The sequence below is a fragment of the Nothoprocta perdicaria genome, unplaced genomic scaffold (assembly GCF_003342845.1).
Source record: "Nothoprocta perdicaria isolate Ctin4 unplaced genomic scaffold, notPer1 scaffold_38, whole genome shotgun sequence".
Taxonomy (NCBI): domain Eukaryota; kingdom Metazoa; phylum Chordata; class Aves; order Tinamiformes; family Tinamidae; genus Nothoprocta; species Nothoprocta perdicaria.
In genome coordinates, this window is record NW_020455621.1 from 4,129,273 (window position 1) to 4,150,191 (window position 20,919).

Consider the following 20,919-nt stretch of genomic DNA (forward strand, 5'->3'; position numbering starts at 1 on the left):
ACACTATTTTTGAAAAAAAGAGTGCACACAGGATGAGTGGAAAAAGATGATAAAAGCAGCTTGATAACACATTTACACACTAATAGAAGCAGCAGCAGAACGGCAGCTGCTAAGGAAGGCAGTCTTTTAAAGTCAACACTATTCCAAAGGAGAGGCAAGGAGCATATTGTATGGACAGTTTTCCAGGCCGTGTTGTTACAAATCATGTAGCTGGATTTGAATAGGGGAGTCACTGAGACATGAGAGGGGCACCAGTAGCTTTTAGGGCTGCTGCTGCTGCTGTTGTTTCCTACTTAAAGCAGCAGAAGCTTCGTAAAAAAATCTTTTTGACAATAGGAAAGGAGAACTGACAACCAGACATAGGCTGCTCCCTGAAACGCAGGAGAGCATTGCTTAWATATGAAGAGCAAAAGTCCCCTATTACGAAGCATAATTGTTGGTACATAGGGTTGAGCTGCCTGCATATGTGGATATGCATATGGTTATTACTTTCCCTTTGAAACATTGGAGTTATTTTACAGAAATGGAACTTCTGTTGAGGGAATTTAGGCTGCAGAGTTAGGGGGGGATTAGGGTCTTGAGGAGTTAGGCTGCAGACACATCGACTGGACATTTTGCTGGCTAATGTCTTACGGAAAATTCTTGAAGTAAAGGTAAAGCACTTGCTTTCAGTCATAGGTACTGCAGAATTTTAGAGCTGAAAACCTGGGGTTRGACTGAATTGAGAAGCCAAGTTGAGAAGCCAAACTGTTAGTGATCAAATCTGAGGAGGACAGCCTACATTATGGATATTGCCTTCTGAAAAGCACAACTGGAGCTGTATTTTACAGTTCATTGAAAGCAAAATAGATTCTCTTGATTTTTGAACCAGAGCAGACAGTGGTTTGACAGAGGAAAGAGCTACACATGGTTGTATTTATATGTATGATTAAACATACATATGTATGTATGATTAAACATACATATGTATATGTATGATTTATATGTATGATATAAATCATACATTTATATGTATGATTAAACGTATGATTAAGAAAGGAAACAGTCATTTAATAGATGTATGTGGTGAGCACAGCTAATCTATCACATATGTAACGTGATTTTCACATGGAGCCATGTCAATTTATTCCTTTCGTTCTAACACGCGAAGAGGCAGTCACGGATCTACCTTCTGCTATTTTCCTATCACATTACATAGCGTTTTATGATAGTTGAGTTAAAGCCAGCAGAACTATGAGGGTTTTCTTGTTTTCTTCCTTTGGCCCTTGGTCAATTCTGTGGCAGGGCCCGCGTGCCAAGACCACCCCGTGGAGATGCACAACTACAACAACTTGTTCTTAAAACCCCCATGTAGGCCAGATTCCACAGTGTCCTTGGATAATGCATTCCAGGCCTACACTCTTCTTGCTGCTGGGAAGTTTCCCTTAATTGAAACATTACATTCTGCTCTGTTTTCCTCCTAGGAAAACCTTCCCTTCTCCAGGAGAGCCCTCAACATCTTATGCAGTTGATCCCCTGCTGCAATATTAAATATCCACCCCACCCCCCCCCGCCGTACGGAGGACTTGGGAAGGACCACGGCCTGCTCCAGAAGGAAGCAGCTGCTTCCCAGGGAGCCCCTAAGGTGGCAGCAGGCGAATGCGAGGGGACGGACGCCTCAGAGCCTGGCCTAGCTCCACTAGTCCTCAAAGCAGAACTAGCAAGCTCGCACTTGGTGGTTTCATTTTCCTCCTGTTGGGAAGGGAACATATATCCTCAAGGAGCGGATAGGCAGGAGCGGCACGTCAGGGCGCAGCGCTCATCTCCCCGCTCAGCGCGCACTTCCCGCGCAGCAGCGCGGGGAAGAGGCAGGCGCGCAGTTTTAACGCGTTAAAACGCGCGCCCCGCGGCCGCGGCTCCCGGCGGCTCCGCGGAGGCCGCTTGGGCCGCGCCGGGCGCAGCGGTGGCGCCGCCGGCTCCCGTCTCCGCGCGGGCCCCGTGTGGGGGCCGGGGCTGCGGCCCGCGCCGCTCCGCGCCGCTCCGCGCGGCCGCGGGGGACGGGGGGGCCCCGGGGGCGGCCGCGCGGCGCCGCTTGTAGGCGCGGCCGCGTGCGGTTCCTGTATGTGCACCAGGATGGCCGAGTGGTTAAGGCGTTGGACTTAAGATCCAATGGACGTATGTCCGCGTGGGTTCGAACCCCACTCCTGGTAAGTGCCCGCCTTTTTARTTTCATTGTTTTTTTGTGTGTCGCTCCGCGGAAAACGGCTGGGCAGAGCGCGGCGTCGCGGCGGGAGCTGCCCCGGCCCGACCCGGCCGCGGGACAGGGCGGGGGGCCGGGCCTGGGCGCGGCGGCGGCCGCAACGGCGGCGGCCGCAAGAGCGGCGGGGCGGCCCCGGGCGGCGCCTGGCGCCGCCGCGCTGAGGCGAGCGCGGGCCGCGGCGGCCGTTAACGGCCGCGGCGCCGCCCAGAGCCCGGGCAGCGCGCAGGGGCCGCCCTCGGCCTCCCTGGATCCATCTTGCAGCGCTTAACTTGCTGTAACGTTGGTTGGTTGGTTGGTTGGCTTATTTATTTATTTATTTATTTATTTATTTATTTATTTTTGACAGTATATCTGAAACGTGAGAAGTACAAACCGAGCCCGGGCTGGCACATTTTAAAATACCAGTGTTTGCCAGAGCAGCCTCGCCAAATCCTCATGAAGGTAATTCTAGTTGTTCTTAAGCCACACTTTTCACAATAATTTTGAGATTTTAATTTTGAGATTTTAAAAAGTGATTCCAAACTTACAGTTCCAAAATATTTTGGGATACGGAGAGCTAAGAAATAAAGGATAAACTCCCAAGGGAAGCCAGTGACTGATGCATGCCTTCAGTATGATATGAAATCCCAGCTGAAATATCCCAGAGAGGTTTTTTATTATATGCTGCATGAGAACATCTGGTATGCCAAGCATGGACATATTATAAGCAAAATAAATTTGATCACAAAGCGGGAGTTAAGAAAAGTGGTAGCTGATGAATATCTGTATTGTCCTGTATATCCCTGTATCATCATCTCTTGATGGTTCTTACAGTCAGCTTGCATCCCAGAGCTGTCCATTAGCACTGAACTGTGCTGACAGGTTCACATTTTATTATAGAAACTTTAGGTCCCATTATTCATTATCGTATAAATATAAGTAAAAAATGATGCTCATTTGAATGTACATTTTTACCTGTAATGCTGTAATGGAAACTGTCTGCCCTGGAAACCAGCATCTTTGCATACAGATTGGGTAGCTGTGCCTGGGTGCCTGTTCGCGTGCCTCTCTGTGTGTACAGTAAATGCTCATGCAGATTTTGTGGACACAGGGTTGGTCGTGATGAAAAGCTGGTCCCTGCTACAAAACAAATTAGTGGCAGCTATTCAGCATCGTAAGAGCTACGGATGAAAAGCAAAAATAATCTCACTTTCTGAAAGAACACCGATTACTGACAAAATAAAAGCCTTGCTTTGCCAAAGCAGTGTGAAAGAACTGGAGCTGCTGCTCAGAAGCGCTCCCGCTGCAGACTGAACCTCTCACTTAGCAGATTTCGTTTGCAGGAAACTTAACTCAGTCCCTTGGTGAAACTGTGTTCCACACTTTTTTACTGTAATGTGTTAGGGTGTGGGCAGATACAGATCCCTGCTTGGAACACAAGATTCTTGAAATCTACCATTTTCCTGATCTCAAGAAATACTTGTAAAATCTAGTGGCAACAAGTATTTTGCAACCTCTCTGTAGAGATACCCGTAAAGGAAAGGATAACTTATTAATGGTTCTGGTTTCCATACAACGTGAAATGACTAGTAGTGTGATGTGAATATACCCTCCAGCTCTGGAGCTGACCTTGATTATGATTAAAGATTTCTATTTTATCAATCAGGTTGTTTCTTTCTTTGTTTCTAGTAATTTTCTTAGGAACCTCATAAATTGCCTTTGCAAGTTGACATTCTTGTATACGGGCATTAGGCTCTCACCGTTACTTCACACAATGTTGCTTTCCATTGGATTCCTTCTGGAACCCTATGTTGTTTTCCTAAGGAGATCATTATCTCTAGGGTACTTGCCTCATTTGTTGAAGAAATTGGAAAATGCATAGCAAATAATGACAGAAACTTTGCAAAGAGAGAAGAACTTCATGTGCAGATGAGTGCTGCTCTAGAGAACCAGAGGCTTTTGTTTTGCCAGTAACTGCCTTCCATCTGAGGAGGAGCAAGTAAGTTAAAATAATTTTTTTTTTCCAAAAGCAATCAGTAATTTACATATTCCTCATTTTGTGATGTCCTTCTTGAGGAGCTCAGTCTGGCTGGTAGAAATGGAGAACTTGCACAGGCACAGGTGAGATCAGTGGGCCTGCACCTTGAGCATGGAGCAGTCTCTGAAAAAGATGGTTTTATATGTCTCTGAATGAGCAGTCAAATTTACAGGAATTATTTAATGCTAATCTTTCTGTGTCTCAATTTCCCATCACGTAAAATGGGGATATGGAAGTACAGCATCTGCAAAATGCATTGCTGCAAAATCAGTTAATTCTTGGGAAGCGATCAGATAGATACTGACATAATCTGGTCGTGTTAGAAGAGGCTCTGAGCAGAATATCAATGGGTTCTGAAAACAATGTGGAATAAACCAGGTGTGGAGCCAAACTGTGAAGCTCTCACAAAACACAGAGTTGCTACTTAGGCAGCAAGTGTAGCACAGTGTGTGTGTCTGTGTGTGTGTGTGTGTGTGTGTGTGTGAGAGTGTGTGTGTGTGTGTTTGTACGCGCACGCTGAACAAGGCCGGAATTTGTTGGGAAAGAGCAACCCAAAATTGAACTCAGACATGCGCGTTATTCATAAACAGAAGGGGACCCAATCCATAAGAAGACAACCTGTTGGTGGAATAGTATCAAGCCAATAATACAGTATTTTTAATGCTTTTTAAAAACTTTAAGCAGTTTTTTTTTTCTAAGTTACTTTGTGGTGGAGACACGTCATTTATTCACTGCACAATTAGGGCATTTTTCTGTCATTTCCAGTGACCAGAACCTTGTGCTGAAGAAAATGGCATATTAAAAAAAAAATAATAATAAAATAAAGACACTTAAGTTCCTGATGTTTTATATAATGCTGTATAGGAGATGAAAAGTAATTCCTCTGATTCTGATAGGAGGTTAAATTAAAGTCTGGAAAGTAAGATGTGCCTCTTAMATAGCAGGTAGAACCCCATATAATGTTATTAGTTATAAAACACTCGCCTATTCTAAGTCCTAATGGAGGTTTTTGGCTTTGTGATCTACAAGGAATATAACAGATGGACTATCAAATATATCAAGTAATTTCCTTCATTCTTGACTTGTTCTCATTTTGGCATCTACATGGAAATAAAGAGGAGCTGATCCTCTTTCCTTGGATGTTCAAAATGCTCTTGTACATAGCACATCCCATGCAGATTTCTTTGTTGCTTGTTTCAGCTCTAATCACTGTCATTACTTTTGTCTTGAAAATTTGCTGGCTAAAAAACGTCACCTGCTTTTAAAAGGGCTGCACGCTTTTGGCTAAATTCGTGCTATGATGTCATGATAGTGTTGCCATTCCTGCCTTATTTTATATCAGTTGTTAGTTGCATTTTACTTTTTTTCCTTGCTACAGGAGCAGGGCTAACATCTTCAATAGACTATCAGTGTTTTGGTGTTTTTTTTTTTTCCCCCCTCTGGATTCTCACCATTCTCTTGCACCACTCACTTATGCAAGGATCACCAGGAGTAATTACAAGAGAACAGGCAGTTTTGTTGAGCTGCATCCACGTGTCTTCATGCAAGCTTAGCTTCAGCACTTGCCAAGCTCTCCTGTGCTGACTGTGTCTGATGTAATCAGCTGTTTCTTGCAGTTGTTTCCAAAGGGCTTGGGAGCGACAGCAAGCAGGACTCGTTAGCARTGTTGGCCAATTCTTTTCTGCCTCCTTCTCCAAGGTGTTACAACACAGAATCCCCAGCAGAGCCTTGCAACATCAATTGCTTAACTGTTTTTCTTGGTCTTGATGAGCAAAGGGGAAGGTTTTTCAGTGAAGTTAGTTCAATCCACGCAGCAAACACTAGGGAGTCTTGCTCGGGAGCGCAGCTGCTCCGACTGAGAAGTTGGTGACACCGTGCAGGGCTCTGGGTACTGCTTAGTGCAGAGCAGATCTCGGCACCGTGAACTGCCGGGGCAGGGGGGGTTGCTCCAGTGACTCGCCGCCTGGCGCCTCTTTGCACTGGAGCAGCAAGATGTGGACACGCTTTCCCTTCTGCCAGTTCTTCTCGGGAGGTAGAACGTCTGCTTTGGGGATTGCAGCGAATCACACAGAACCCAAGGATGGTTCTGATCATCTTGGGTTGTACTAGGTTGCCTTCCGCTTGGGAATATTTCCCCTCGTGCAGGTTGTACTGCAGTGTAAGTAGCTTCTCAGAGGCTAGAGCTAAAGTGATGATGTACATCACAGCAGCGAGATGCAGCACAGCCCCTCCGTTACTGCCCTGATGAGAAAGCTTCGAAATGAGGAACTTCTGTTGAACCCCTTATCATGTAGCCTCAAATACATGCCTGAAGCAGGAAAACAGGCATTTTTATTGGGATTTTTTTTTTCCTTTGGTTGTATTAAAACTCATCTGATATTTTTTGTTTTGTTTTGTTTTTGGTTTTGTTTTTCCTTCCTATCAAGAGGGAGCTCTTGAAGACAGTAGAAAGTATGCACAGTATTCTGTAGATGATCCTGTTAAGTACCTTCTTAAATGTGCAATTACAAAAACATCTTTCTCTAATAATTTTAGGAGAGGCATTTTCTTTCAAGATTTCTTCATTTTCCTTGATTGCTGCCTCTCCTTCACCATCTGCTAGGCTGTGACCATCTTTCTGAGATGGCTCTTTCCTTCAGATCTCATCTGCCTCGTTTCGAAGTGTTGGCTAAAGCAGTTCATGCAGTTCACAGATTCACAGAATWTTTAAGGTTGGAAGGGACCTCTACAGATCATCTAGTCCAACCTTCCTGCTCAAGCAGGCACACCTACAGCATGTGGCACAGGGYGGCATCCAGGCGGGTTTTGAAGACCTCCAGAGAAGGAGACTCCACAACCTCCCTGGGCAGCCTGTTCCACTGTTCCACTGCTAACAGTAAAGAAGTTGCTCCTCACCTGGAGACRGAACTTCTTATGCTTCAGCTTGTGTGCTAGTTCCTGGCAAGAGGTGGCTCCCAAAGCGTGTGACCTCGGTGGATTTCTAAAAGTTGTCTCTTGTTATCTTGTTCTTTGTAGCAAACTTTTTCATGTGAGTGGAATGACTGGAGGACATTGCATTAGAGAGGTCTGTTTTTCAGCTAACACTTGTTCAAGTGGTTGACCTGCACATGTATTTTAGCTCCATTTTCTGTCCCATTTTGTATCTTACTTGTTCTTTTCGCTTGTGCTCCAGCCTTTCGCRTTCTGTGTGCGTGTGGGTTCCCAGCAGCTGCTGGAGCTGSTGGAGCTGSTGGAGCTGCGGCCGGAGGCTGCACRMGCACTGTGGCTGCCGGCCCTGCCTCACAGCGCGTCCCTCCCGCGTCCCCCCATCCTCACTTGTAAGGAATGTGTGACACGCAAGCCAAATAATTCCACATCAGTTGATCTCTGAGATTGCTTCCCTCAGAAGCAACCCCCCCAGCTCCAGCAGCATCACCTAGATTAGGCTGCTCAAGGCAGCATCTGCTTGGGAATGAGCTATGTCCAAGGATGGACGTACTACATCCTCTCTTGGCAACTGGTCCAGTTAGTCMATCACCCTAAGAGAAAAAAAGTAAAAAAGGGCACAATGAAAACATAACAAAAAAGTTTTCTTCTGACTGTCTAAAAATTTTTTACTTAATATTTTCCTTATGCTTAACCTTATCTCAAACCTACATATCCTGGATATATCTGTTAATAGACATGTAATGATTATGTGTTTTCTCAGTGCTTTGTTTTTTGTTCCTAAGCACCCTGAGATGAAGAAACTAAACGTGCCACTGCGTGTTTGAAGCCACCCACTGAATCTATGGATTTGCTGCCATGTACAGCTTACATGACAGCAATACTTAAAGAAAAACAAGACGTGTGCAAAGATCTGAGCAGGTGCTTAAATTTAGATTCTGAAAGCTGTTCTTTATAATTTTGTCCACATAAAGGCCAAGCAAATGTAATTTATATACATATATATATAWAWAKWRTWTTWTWTATATATWKTKWTATATATATATATGCAATTCATTTCCTGTAAGAAATGGGCATCTGAGTCTAGCCTGAGCTTATTGGAAGCCAAGGTCCTGTTAGAACATTAGTTATTGGAAGTCTGTTCCTATATCATGATTAAAAGTTCATGCTCTACAAGGTTAGTCTTCTGTCMTTCGATAAGAGATTTCCTTTAGAATGGTACCTGGGAGCTGTAACATGAACAAATGGTGTTTGTGCTTTGAGCCCATAGAAGGTGGCTGATTGCTCGGTCTTCGTGCAGTGCCATTTGCTAGTAACCCAATAGCTACAGGTAAAAATGTTTGCTTCCCTGTTTGCATAGACGTTAATGGCCTCTCTCCTGCACAACCTTGGCTTTCTGATAGTGGAGGATTATTCCCTGCCCCAGATCTTGGGCTTTCTCTGAATGAGGATTCATGAAATCCCATCTCAGAAACCCCATTTATCTAATGTTTTTCCAAATCCTTTTGTTACTYTCTTCAGCACACAAATAATTGTTTTACTTGATTGCTGTGATTGCAATCCTGATCTTCTGGATTATTTTGCAGAATGCTTTGCTTTGAAGAAAGCTGATTTCTCTGGAAACTTGGTTAAATGTAGTTTGGGGTTTTTTTATATAGCTAGCTTAGTAGCCAAGGTTTCCATGATCTGTGTTTTGACAGAACTATAACAGTGCAGAATACATCGGTGCCAGCCAACAAACCCTATAGTGCTCCGTAACTAAAAYCAGAGACGTGACCAACCTGTTATACTGCATTCGTTCAGCTGACCTGCCCCAAAAGATACTTGACACATTGGTAAAGAAGAGATACTGGAAGTAACTGGATCAAGTTTCTGTGGTATTTGTGCCTGCCCAGCCCCCTTGAGCCAAACATTTTTTTCCTACAAAAAAAAAAAAAAAAAAAAGTAACTGGATCAAGTTTCTGTGGTATTTGTGCCTGCCCAGCCCCCTTGAGCCAAACATTTTTTTCCTACAAAAAAAAAAAAATCGGGTCCCTCCCGTCCTCAACTGCTCTGTGATTCTGTGATAGGAGAAGAATTTTACAAATTCAAAGAATTTAGGAGGAAAAAGAGTTGATGCCTTCCAAGATGCAGCCTAGAAGGACATTGYACATGATACAAAAGTGTGTGCGCTGTGTGAAGTTAAGGGGAGAGCTCAGCCCTTGACACGTGAAGAAGGACTTGTATGACAGAGAAGTTTGGGTGACTGTGTCCAGCTGGAGTATAAGTAAACCTTGAAGTGTTAGGAAATAAATAAGAGTGGGGTGGGATTGAGTATCTGGGAACTGCAGTTAAAATGCTCTGTAAGCAAATTTTGTGTCGTTAGAAATTCCTTTATACCTTTTTTTTCTGTTGCTTCGTTTGGTGTGTTGTCCCTAAGGAAGGGACTGAGTAGCATTTCGGAGTGCTCCTGTTTTATGCTGGACTCTGCAGAGAAGGTTTTAAGACACTTAAGGCACAGTGTGGCACATGTTTAGAGAGTTTATTTTTTACTTCCAAGACAAATGTTATTGTACAAATTTGGAAGAGAACCATCAAGAAGGTGAAGTGCCAGGAACAGAAAGGCTCTCTGAAGGGTGCATAATCAGCCTGCCTAAGCAGGTGCTATTTAGGAGATGTCTGAGCTTAAAGGTAACAATAATAAATTTGTATTCCTCAATAATGCAGATGAAATGTAGGTTTGATTTGACTTCTYGTTGTAGTTATGGCAAACTCCTTTAGGAATGAAACAGCTCTGCACGTTGCTGCTGTCTCCTGTACTTGGTCAAGTGGCAGTGCCTGTTTCACGACCAGTGCCTGCTGCAGCTGGCTGCTGCAGCTGGGAACGGGGCCGGATCCCTGCAGCACTGCCGGCTGCTGCAGTGCCCGAGGGCAGGACTTGCGGCGTTATGGAGCGGCACGTGGCGGCCGCGGGCCTGGCAAGGGCAGGATCCCGCGCTGCCCTCCCGGAGCCCCTGGCAGCAGGAGGGCTCTGGCTCTGAAGGTGCGGGTGAATCCCCGCACGACGCCCCTTCGGTGCGGCCTCACCTCTGAGACAGCCTCCGCCTCCTCCCCATTGCTTTCTTTGCCTTTCCAAGGACTGATTTAGCCAGTTTGACACTGTGTGCTAAATCCAAAGTCCTTGTTCCACAGGTGCAGAGGCTCTTTGGGACAGGAGTGAAGTGGCCTGCAGTCTGCGCTCCCTCCCCAGATATTCCCGTTTCCCGCGTACAGAGCAGAACAGAGCAGCGGGCCGAGGCGCCTGGATGGTGGGCCCCTCATCTCGGGAGCATCTCTGCACTCGGGGCCGAATCATTCCCCTGTTTCCCTGTTAGGTGGCAGGAGCGCTTTTCTGGCAGGAGTTCACTTCTGAAATAAATATTGTGCCTTGCTTATCATGGCTAGGGAGAGCTTCCCAGGCAGGCTAGTGCCAGAGGGGGCATTAAARTCCTAGGGCGCTTTTTGGCAGTATTTTGCTTTTTGTATAATCCTGATCGTAGCAAGGTCAGCGGGAGAATTCTCCATTTAAATTGTGCCTACATTGGCACCATTTGGAGAGGGCAGCCAGGATCAGGCTTCCAGCCTCATCGACCTCATTTTCTGGTCGCTTCATAGGAAGAAAAGGGCGAGAGCACAGTTTAAAGTGCAAGGCTGATTCCAGCYTGATTCCCCAACATTTAGGCTTGTGTGGTCGCACTTGAAGGTTGCCTGTGTGTTAAGAGTATAGGCACAAAGTTTGGGAATCACTCAAAGCTTTAGGCACATCCTGCCTTCCCCAGAAGCAAGGAGCCACCCTTGGGACTAAAATGAAGCAGTCAGGCTCAGCTAAACACAGGGCTATTTATGGGAAGTTGTTCTCTTGTGACTTGTGGATGTTATCTCATGTTCACCAAGACTCYTGGCCCTACTTGCAGCTAAATGCAGCTTTCCCAGGTTTTCAAATATGCTGTTGTTCCAGGGCAGTGCTCGTTCSTGATACGTAGTCCTCCTTCCCATTTACTGTGCTGAACAGCATCCCACTCTCTGAGGGCGGGTTCCCTTTGGTAGATGACCTGCAGCTTCTACCAGGTTCCCTACTCTCTGCTCTCAGGTCAAGGGCATCACAGAATCACAGCATGGTTGAGGTTGGAAGGGACCTCTAGAGATCWCCTAGTCCAAGCCCCCTGCTCCAGCAGGGACACCCAGAGCACRGGGCACAGGGCGGCATCCAGGCGGGTTCGGATGTCCTGCCTTTTCTAGTGCTCCGTGCCTCCTTGTGTCTTCCTGCTAGCCCCTGCCACGGTCCCGATGTGCCTTACCCAGCACAGAGCCGCGGCAGTTTGCTTGGTGTTGGGGATCACAGAAGCAGGGGCATGCAGAGTGTGCGCTGCTGTGCCACGTGTTGCCCGCATGGCCAGCAGGCCATTTCCGTATGCCTGTTGTCAGGACAGTGCTGAACAGCATGTGCCAAAGCAGTCTGGATCCAGTGCTGTTTTGGTATATGCTCTGCCACTTATCTAACTACTGTCCTCCCAGGAAAGCTTCTCAAGTGTCTAGACTAAATAATATCCATAAAGGGCACCCTGAATACAGATATACAGCACTTTATTTAAGTAAGAGTTAAGTTGCAAAAACCCCGTTGGCCTTTTTTGCATTTATAGGAATTTAGTTTGCCACTACCGAAACAACCCGATTCCGTACGATCAGGTCTCCCAGCGAGCCCCACACTTGCAGGTTTCCTGAATCACTGAGAACTGCAAAACACACATTTGCTATTGCGAGCTTGCCGTGGCTAATGACATCTAACTGTTGTCTCCTGAGATCTGTAGCTGTCACTTGAAGCCAGGGACATCACAAGTGTGGTATTTTAAGGAATTTGGCGCTTTTAGATAAAATATTCTGCATTCCACAAATGTCCAATCTGTAAAGATAAGGAGGGAGCAGTACAGTAAAACTCTRATATTTCTGTAGAAAAGGTAATCAGAATTTAATTTGCCTACGTGCCTTGCATGGTAATTGTTTGCATTCTTCAGCCTACCTTTTAATTTTTTTCTTATAAAGCCTTTTGTGTTTATTTTTTTGCACTGATTATATTAACATTCGATGCCTGTTGCTGTGAAGCTTTTGTCACTATAACAATCACTCCCAAAGTGTCTCTACTCTTCTAGCAGATTCCTATCAATGATTATGGGCTTCAGGGCTTTAAACTGGCGTTATTTTAACATATGGTAATGGTATTTGCTGGCTTCCTTTGGGAATCCCACCCACTGTGTTAGCTGCAAACAGCTTTATGAAGAATGCTGTTCTCATGGTTTAAACGCTTGTAATACCATCCCACCCCACCTAACCTCAGTTTGAGATGGCTTGTAATCCATAAACTAAATAAGCAATGGAACTGTATGTTCCTCTGCCTCTGATTTAAAGGCATCTCTTCCAAGCAAGGTACTATTTAACTTTCTATATTCTAGTCTAACAGTTTATATAGACAACACAATTTACACATGGGCGTTCAGTCTGCTGTTGTACAAAAGAAATCTACCACTTTAATTTGCTGAGAAAGGGCAGTACAAAATTCTGTTAGTGCAATCAAATAAAATATGAAATATAAAAGTATACAGAAGTGAAATAGGAAACTGGCCTACATAAGGTGAAACATCAGCGACAATTTCACTGCAGTGAAACGTTCTTAGTGCTAGAGCTCTTTGCATCTGCCTGGTGATTTAAAACTAGAAGCTGCCCTAGCAATTCATGCTAGCGTGATAGCAGGCCTGTTCTCAAGCAGCATTAGTTTCATCATGCATGTACATGGATGGCCAAATTCCAGAAGTGTCTTAAGTTATCCAGCCATAATAATGCAAGATTTTTTTGCTTGATGGGAATCTTTGCATGATTTATTCCACAGTGCTTTTCTCCCTCATTTTCCTGCTGTTGCTGCTAGCGTTTTGTACCAGATGCTGTTCTGTCACGAAGGCATCTGCTTCCTGAGTTCCTGTGCTTGAAAGCTTGTCCGCTTCTTCTGATGCCTAAGTTGGTCCAATTAAATCTCCCCGTCTCTTCATATCTGACTCCTTTTCTGTCATCACACCATCCCAACTACAACATTACAGTTAAATAGTTTTTCTTACTTCATAACCCAAATAATTCGTTATTTTTGTTTAAAGATGGTACTATCCTTAAGCATGCTAAATGTGGCTAATTGAGGTGTGTGACACGGATGCAGTGCTATTTTATTCATTTGATATCTCTGTGTGTTGTGGTGTCTGGTTCTGTTTATATTCCTATCTCTAATATTTGTGGAATATTACCAAAAGTAGCTGGCCCTATTACCTACAGATATCTAGAGAGAGAGATAAAAGACTTTTCTAGAACAAAAAAAAATAAGTTCTCTGTAGAATTAGTAACTATCGCGTGATATGTAGCAACATGAGCTATCAGCTGAAAATATTGCCCTTTATCTTCCCTTGCTTAGAGCAGCAACCAGATGGATGGAAGCACTTGGACTTCATGTGTTTACCAGGAAATGTTGCTCTGTCTCGGGCAATCCAAGTGGTTTACAACTCCAGGTTGGTATCTAAGCTTCAGGTGGGATTCTGCTGCCTAAACTTAATCATGTGGTGCCATCTGAGGTGCCCTGGGGTAGCCTGTCCATCAGATACCTGCCATATGCTCTACCAGAAGGCCTTGGGCACCAACGGGTCCAGTGTCTCAGTGTTCCCATGTTCAGGTCTCTTGGGTGGCTGCAGGAGGTCTAGATAACTGTTTAGATACCCGAGTCCTTTTCCTTTGTCTGAAAATATAAAGAGAAGAGAAGAGAAGAGAAGAGAAGAGAAGAGAAGAGAAGAGAAGAGAAGAGAAGAGAAGAGAAGAGAAGAGAAGAGAAGAGAAGAGAAGAGAAGAGAAGAGAAGAGAAGAGAAGAGAAGAGAAGAGAAGAGAAGAGAAGAGAAGAGAAGAAATCTGGGGTCACCTCTCGTTTTGTTGCTTGGATCCATTCAACCATTGACTTTGGGCATTCTTTATAGTCATCATCCTTCCAGGAGGCAGTTTCACGTTAGGGCTGACAAGGCTTGATGCTGTCTAAAAGGAGTGTTCCTTTTTTTGTGCCTTGCCCTTGGCCTCGCTCGGCCTCTGCTTCGCTTTGTGCCCATGTAGGGAGCTCAAACAGCTTCCTGCAGAGCCAGCTGAACAACAGCAGTAGAACAACAGGCTGGGGGTAACAGAAAGGACAGCGGCCGTTCAACTGGCAGCSACTGTTTTGCTCAGCCACGTGGCAGAACCTGCCTGGCCTTGTAAGTTATCTACTCTTTGGCTTAAGAAAGCCCTAAATAATTGAGCTTTTCAGATGTGGATCACAAAGGCTGGAATGTCAAGTGCCACCCAAAGATGAAGTGTGTGCAGGAAGAGAAATAGCAACTATGGAGATGATTTTCAGAGAGGACTATATAAATCAGAAACTGGGCCATGGTGAGGATGCACTGCTGCCACATGTATTCTTCCATAAAATGCTTCAACTAGAGCCCTGGCTGTGTGCAGGGCTCCCCAGACTAAACCAAAGGACTTCCCAGAAAATGAAGGGAGACTCTGGAGGCCATGTGCACATCAGTGAAAAGCCCCATTGTGCCAATGGGGAGGGCAGGAGAGTTCTTAGGTAGCAGAATTATGGATGCCCCTAGGAACTCGTCCAGCTGCTTGGAAAGGGAGGAAACAGAAACCCAGCTTGGCTTCATCTGAGAGGGAGAGTAGCCTGCTCCGGCGGCGCTGCTGAGACCCTGTGTTCCCCAGCTTAGGGATACTGGCAAAGCTACAGGGGCATGTGGGAAATACGAAGCCTTACATAATGCTTGGGGCTGTTCCTCTATAACCTCTTTCTGCCTCTCCTGCTGCAGGAAAGAGGGTGGTTTCCAGCTGAAATAACGGCTGGAAAATGCCCCTCCAAGAGGAAAAAGAAGTGAAGGCCCTAAGGATGGCCTGGTAAGGACGGGGTGGGTGAGAGGCCGTGGTGGCACCGTGGTGCTGGTGCTGCTCGGGCTGCAGGCAGCAGGGGCTGAGCCAGGACCCCCCAGTGCCCCTCGGGGCTCCCYTTGCGTCCCATGGAGTGCGGCTCGGAACAAGGCAGGCTGCAGCGCTGAGGCCAAGCGGGGCAGGCTCGTGTTTGAGGGATGGGCCTGCTAAGGAGAATGTGGAACCACGACCCTGGGATTAACAGTCTCTTCATCAGCCCTGGGCCTTGCAGACCTACTTGGACTTTGCTGGAAAGGTTGTTTTCCTTCATTTTTTTTTCCATATTCTAATTTGGTAAAGTTTCTTTCCYGTTGCTAGTGTTACCATGCTTCTGTTTGTTGCTACTATTCCTAAAAACAAATCCAGGCTTAAATAGACATTCGTGGGAAAAAAAGATGTGCAGTAGAGAAAGAGAGGAAGGCCCTTTGGAAGATTTGTGGCATTTTATAATGTTACATGTGAGGGCAATAGCTATTTTAAAAAAGACCTTTTTCAAGTGATTTATTTATGGAAGAAATGGAGGAGGCCAAACAAACTCTTTTATGCATTTCTTTCTGAGGCTCTGAGTATTTTTCCTGTTGGGTTTACTTTGCTACTACACCGATACCTTCTGCTGGTGTCAGTGGATGTTCCCATAACACACAGTTTATTTCCCTCCTTTGCATTGAGATCTCTGTGCTGTTTTTGCACTTTGAATATTTATAAATAAATCATTAGTTTTCTCAAATGAATCATCTATTGGTTAAGGTGAGCAGAATATTTTAATAGCATATAAATTAAGAATGATGATATATCTAAGTGTTTGTTTTGTATTTTTGACCTGCTGTGGTTACAACTTATGTCCTAGCATGGTATGAAGAAAACCTCACTGACTGCAGCCGTAAGTGAGACACGGGCATCCTTGTGGTTATTCCTGACCCGTGATGTGACGGTGKCTCCCTTTACAGGGGAGTGACGTTCTTTGGCACCCAGTGCTAGCACTGCTTAAATTCAGAACGGAATTGGCCCCAAGCTTTTACCTGACCAGAGAAAACAGCTGGATACAGGAGCACAAGGAAAGGGCGAGATGTTAGGAGATGGAGAACCACCTCTATACCCACAGCTGCCTTTTATGCTAGCGGCATCAACTCGTCTCCCTAAAGCTGTTCCTGCTCCCTACAGGCATCCCCTCAAACATATCYAGGGGCAGTCTCACTTGCAACACATCTGCCTCAGTATTTGCCACTGTGCTGGGCTGTGGATGTCTTGTGTATGCGGAGACTGTACTCAGATATTTCTACCTAAAATATTCTAATAGTTCTGTGTTGCAATAGAATTGAGGATTTGCTGATTCTAGTTAATGGTGAAAAAAGAAAAAAAAAAAAAGCCTTCAAAAAGCTTCCCAAGGCTTAAGCATTGGCCTGGGAGGGACATCCAGGGTTTTGCCTTTTTAAGGGCTGCCCCACCAGGAGCATTCAAAAACATTTTTCCACACTCAAAATAGCAGTTCTGGGGAAAAGCAAGTTCCCSGTTCTGGAGCAAATGCTGCAGAGAATGGAAGAATTTAAAGATTGTCTAAGAAAAGTTGATAAAGGTAATAAATTAATTCTGAGTAAACTCATGCTGGTAGTATGAAACAAGGTGCTGAACTCCTCCCTCACCGTCTGAGCTTTCTGTGGATCCCTGTCCACTCTTGCACAAACAGCTTAGTCCTGCTTCAACCCCTCATTCTTAGTGCAGCAAAATTCAGCAATGCGTTCCTGCCCCTGCTATGGCCATTCCAGTGTCTCTTCTTTACATCATATCCTTCCTCTCCACAGCACACAGCGCTGTGCCACAGCACTGGCAGAAAGTGGCCTGAAAGGCAGGGTCCCCTTCCACAGAAAGACGGAGACAAACAGAGGTATTGGAAATACCTGTGCCCAGTACTGCTATGCCGGGGATGTGTGGAGCCATGGGGTCACAAGCTTAGATGACAGAGTCCAAGGAAGGTGCCTCCCTAAATTTAATAATGCCATGAATAATATGAATTTRTAGGTGTTAATGAATTACATGAACATAATGAAAGTGTATTAAACAAACATTGTGATGAAAATGGAGGGTTTCATCCTGCAGGCCTATTTGCTGGGAGCTCTGCTGTTTTATTTAGTAGCCTCAGTGTTTTCAGCACAGATTTGCCACAAACGTTGCTTCTGCAGCATGCCTGGTAGCCTTTTGAGACCATCGCTTGTCAAGACCATTTCTTTTCTGATGCTGACRGAACATTGCCAGCTGGTGATTGCTACTTTAGGGCGAGCAAGGATAATTTTRTATTTCAAAACAGTTATTTAATAAGATTTGCTAAAATCAAGTTTTGTTCCCAGCTACCTTTCCTAATCATACAGTGCTAGTTTACTCGAGTCTTTTTTGAAGTGCTCCCTCCGTCACATTTCAGACTCAGTTTAAACTCTCAGTCTTCCAGGCTTTGATATATGTGCATTTTACGTGTATGCTTGTCCTTTGGGCAGTAATTACAGCTTTTGATGGAGGGCAGTAACGGCGCCGGGTCTGAGCGGGCACCCCGTGGCCCGGCTGCCGCGGCGAGGGCCGCTGCTGCTCCGCGCTCGCACGCGCGCTGCCTCCGCCCCTGGCCCGCGCCGCTGCCGCCCTGCGATCAACACACGGCCCTTGGGTGCCTGGRGAAGGCTTCTGAGATCCCTCTGTAAGCGCTTGCACCATAAATGCTTGAATATTATGTTACCATTATGCTATAATGATACTCTGAGCAGGCRCTTACGCTCATGGGCTCGGACAGTTCTTTCAGCGTGTCCRTAGGGCCTTGCTTTTCTGAAACGCMTGCACCYGTTTGAGTTCTTTCCCAGCAAGAACAAACCCGGACATTGTTCCCTTTTCCAGCATTTGGCCTCTGTGTGTTACCTCCCCATAGATACATCTGTGATGTATGAAGGTTCTTTGTTGTTCCCTCCTTTTCTTCTGGCAGTACCTCAAAAAAAGGCTTTTTCAGAGTAGGAAAAATGTTCCAATCATCTTTTCATTCAGTTTTGTGGTCTCTTTCTTCATTTCAACAGCTAAGCCCTTGGCAGGGCTGGGCTCCTTTTCTGGGTTGGAGGATAGCTTTGGTTTGGAACATCCCAGAGTAAATGATGTCCAAAAGTTTCCTCTTTGTCTGCCATGATTTCAAAGCGATTTTCATAGCTCAGCTCAGGACGGGCTAATGTGAAAAATGGAACAATAATTACTGCCTGCAGAAATTCTAGCGCAGCAGTTAAATAACTGGTTGTAAAAATGCTTTAAGTAACCAGTCAATATCTCTTAGGAGACTTCTTATTCCCTAAAGAAATAGGGAATACTTAGAACTGGGCCTGCCGTTCCTGCTGTAGTTGGCGGCAGCGCAAAGCGGCCGCCCTGGGTCTTACCATGGCCAGTTTATCTGTCTCCACATAAATTTGGGAGGCAGTAGAGGCTTCMGTCAAGGTATCTGAATGCCTAATTGCAATAGCTTTAAGTCATAAGATAATTGACTTCATTTGGGCTGAATTTTCATAAAAATGGGAAAATGTGAAGCAGAGCAAAGTCAGATTAAACATGCAGTGCAGAGCTCTACAAATGCACTTTGTTGAATGCCACTGCTTGTAAAACATCTTGTTTCCTTTTTACAGATATATCAACAGAAACCTAGGGCACTGCAAAATAAACTTGTGCTTCAGCTCCTTCTGGGTATATAACTTTACATATGCGATTTATTCCACTGACTAAAAAGTGCCATTTCATTTGCTCAAAATTAAAAATCTATGCAAGTATTTGTAGTATGCGTAGTGCTATCAGGATGACTTTATTTTAGTTAATAGCCCAACTCCTTGTCGCTGTCATCACCYGCAGGCTACAAACAGTGAAGCCCAGTGCTGAACCAGTCACTAGGTGGGAGAGGGGACGTGTCAAGGCTGGCTCGGGCTGTTTGCCCTGTGCTGGCTCTTCCCGAGCCTGCTCCCGGTGCTGCTCCTCGGCAGCGACGGATGCCACCAGCCCCTGTGCGCGCAGCCCCGGCACCGCACCTCGCAAATTCGCCTCCTAACCGGGGAGATGCCTAAGGGGCCAGGAACAAGRCATCCCCTTGGATCGTTCTGCACGAAATAGCAGCGAGTGGTGACGTGTACCTGATTGTGTGGTCTAAAATGAGGTAAATAAATGGAAAAAAAAAAAAAAAAGGAAAATATGAGTTTATGTATTTTTTTCATTCCATGCTGAGAGGTTTCACAGCGTAGGAGGGTTTAAAACTTCAAGCTGCTTTTAAAGTTAGAATAAAATTCATCTTCTTCCTCTGCTCACCCTTAAAAAAAGACTTAAAAGAAACACTCTCTGTTTTCCAGACGTTCCACTGGTAACTATTTTTTGCGGAGTGGTGAGTGCTTTCATTTAAAAAATGTTTCCAAGCTGTCTTTGGACCACTATCATATTATTTCACTGAATTATTAATGCCCCCATGATGGAAGATGATATTTTTTCCTACTGCGAGGAGTGAACTTAGTTACTGAAAAATTGAGTTACTCAGGTTGATGTATTATGTTAACACTGGAACCCGTTTCCCTGTTCTAACCACTAACTGATAAACTCGTTTAAATAGGTGTACTCACTCCTGAATTGTTGAAGCAATTGTTGAATTGTTGTATTTATGTGTCTAGCCACTAAACAAATCTACACTGATAATGTAGCATACATTATTCAAATGAGAGCAGAATGGTGCTGAAAAAAACAGAGGTAAGTGAATGAAATAAATAAATAATCAGCAAACAAAACCAGTTTCTGCTAGGAGTGACTTTGACTACCAACTTACACCTGCCCTTGCAGATTTTTGCATCACGTCGTTGACCAAAGGTCCCTCTCTTGCAAGGGCATTTTTTGTTGTTCATGGCTTTCTTCTTTTCTGATTGCCTGCCACAGYTGAGAAAGAGTTATGCTGGGAGGGGAAATTGCTTACTGTAATTGTTCATTAATGCACTCTTATTTAATGTACTTTTAGGGGTTATAATCTGCAAAATGATGATAAATTATGGGAGCTCCAATTAATGTCGTTGTCGTTAAGGGGATGTCAGCGTTTCTATTAATGTAGTGCAATTTTCTGTGGTTTTATAATGAAGCCATAAAAATTGGTTGAAACAAGCTACAAAGTTCCAACCTATTTTATGCACACAATATTTCCTTGAACCTAATGTAATCAATAGATGTATTGAATCTAATGAGACAAAAATAGAGTGAAAAGAGGCAACTCAAGCTACAAATCTCATCTTGTAGAAAATATGAAAATAACTGCTGTGAAAATAGTGCATTGTGTTTGGATGAAAAAGGAAAGAGATGGAGCAGAAAGTGGTGATGCAGAGACCATTAAGTGGGATTGAAGTGTCCCATGTGGCAGCCGCTTTCCTCGGGTGCTTCCTATGCTTAGGCCTTGGCTCTTTATTTATTGTGATTCCCTGTTACTCTCCATCTCTTGCTTTTCTGTATCTRATGCCTCTTGACAAATGATAACTGTGTATGTCAAAAAAACAACCCCAAAGCTTTGATTTCTAAGGATATTTTACAGTGTCTGCCACAATGGGACTTTGATCCTTGAGGGATTCATCTTGCAGAGTGGTGACTTGGAGCCATTCCCCCGTGCAGCCCCTCATTCCTGTCCCCGTCGGGCTGCGGCGCAGCCCTGGGCGATGCACCCACAGAAAGGAGGGAGTGCTGCGCTGAGACCCACTGAAAGGGATGGCTTAGCACAAG

The 20,919-nt window shown here is 44.9% G+C and overlaps 1 protein-coding gene and 1 non-coding gene across 2 annotated transcripts in view; both read left to right on the forward strand.

The window, feature by feature from the left end:
• Positions 1-2,106: 2,106 nt before the first annotated feature.
• On the forward strand, positions 2,107-2,189 carry TRNAL-UAA. Its single transcript has one exon. It is a non-coding gene; the product is annotated as a tRNA-Leu (tRNA).
• Positions 2,190-2,615: 426 nt separating this feature from the next.
• UTRN (utrophin) overlaps positions 2,616-20,919 on the forward strand; it is a 344,252-nt gene continuing 325,948 nt past the window's right edge. Inside the window, exon 1 of the mRNA XM_026044733.1 lies at positions 2,616-2,680. The gene's annotated coding sequence lies outside the window, so the exon portion shown is untranslated. The remainder of the gene's footprint in view (positions 2,681-20,919) is intronic.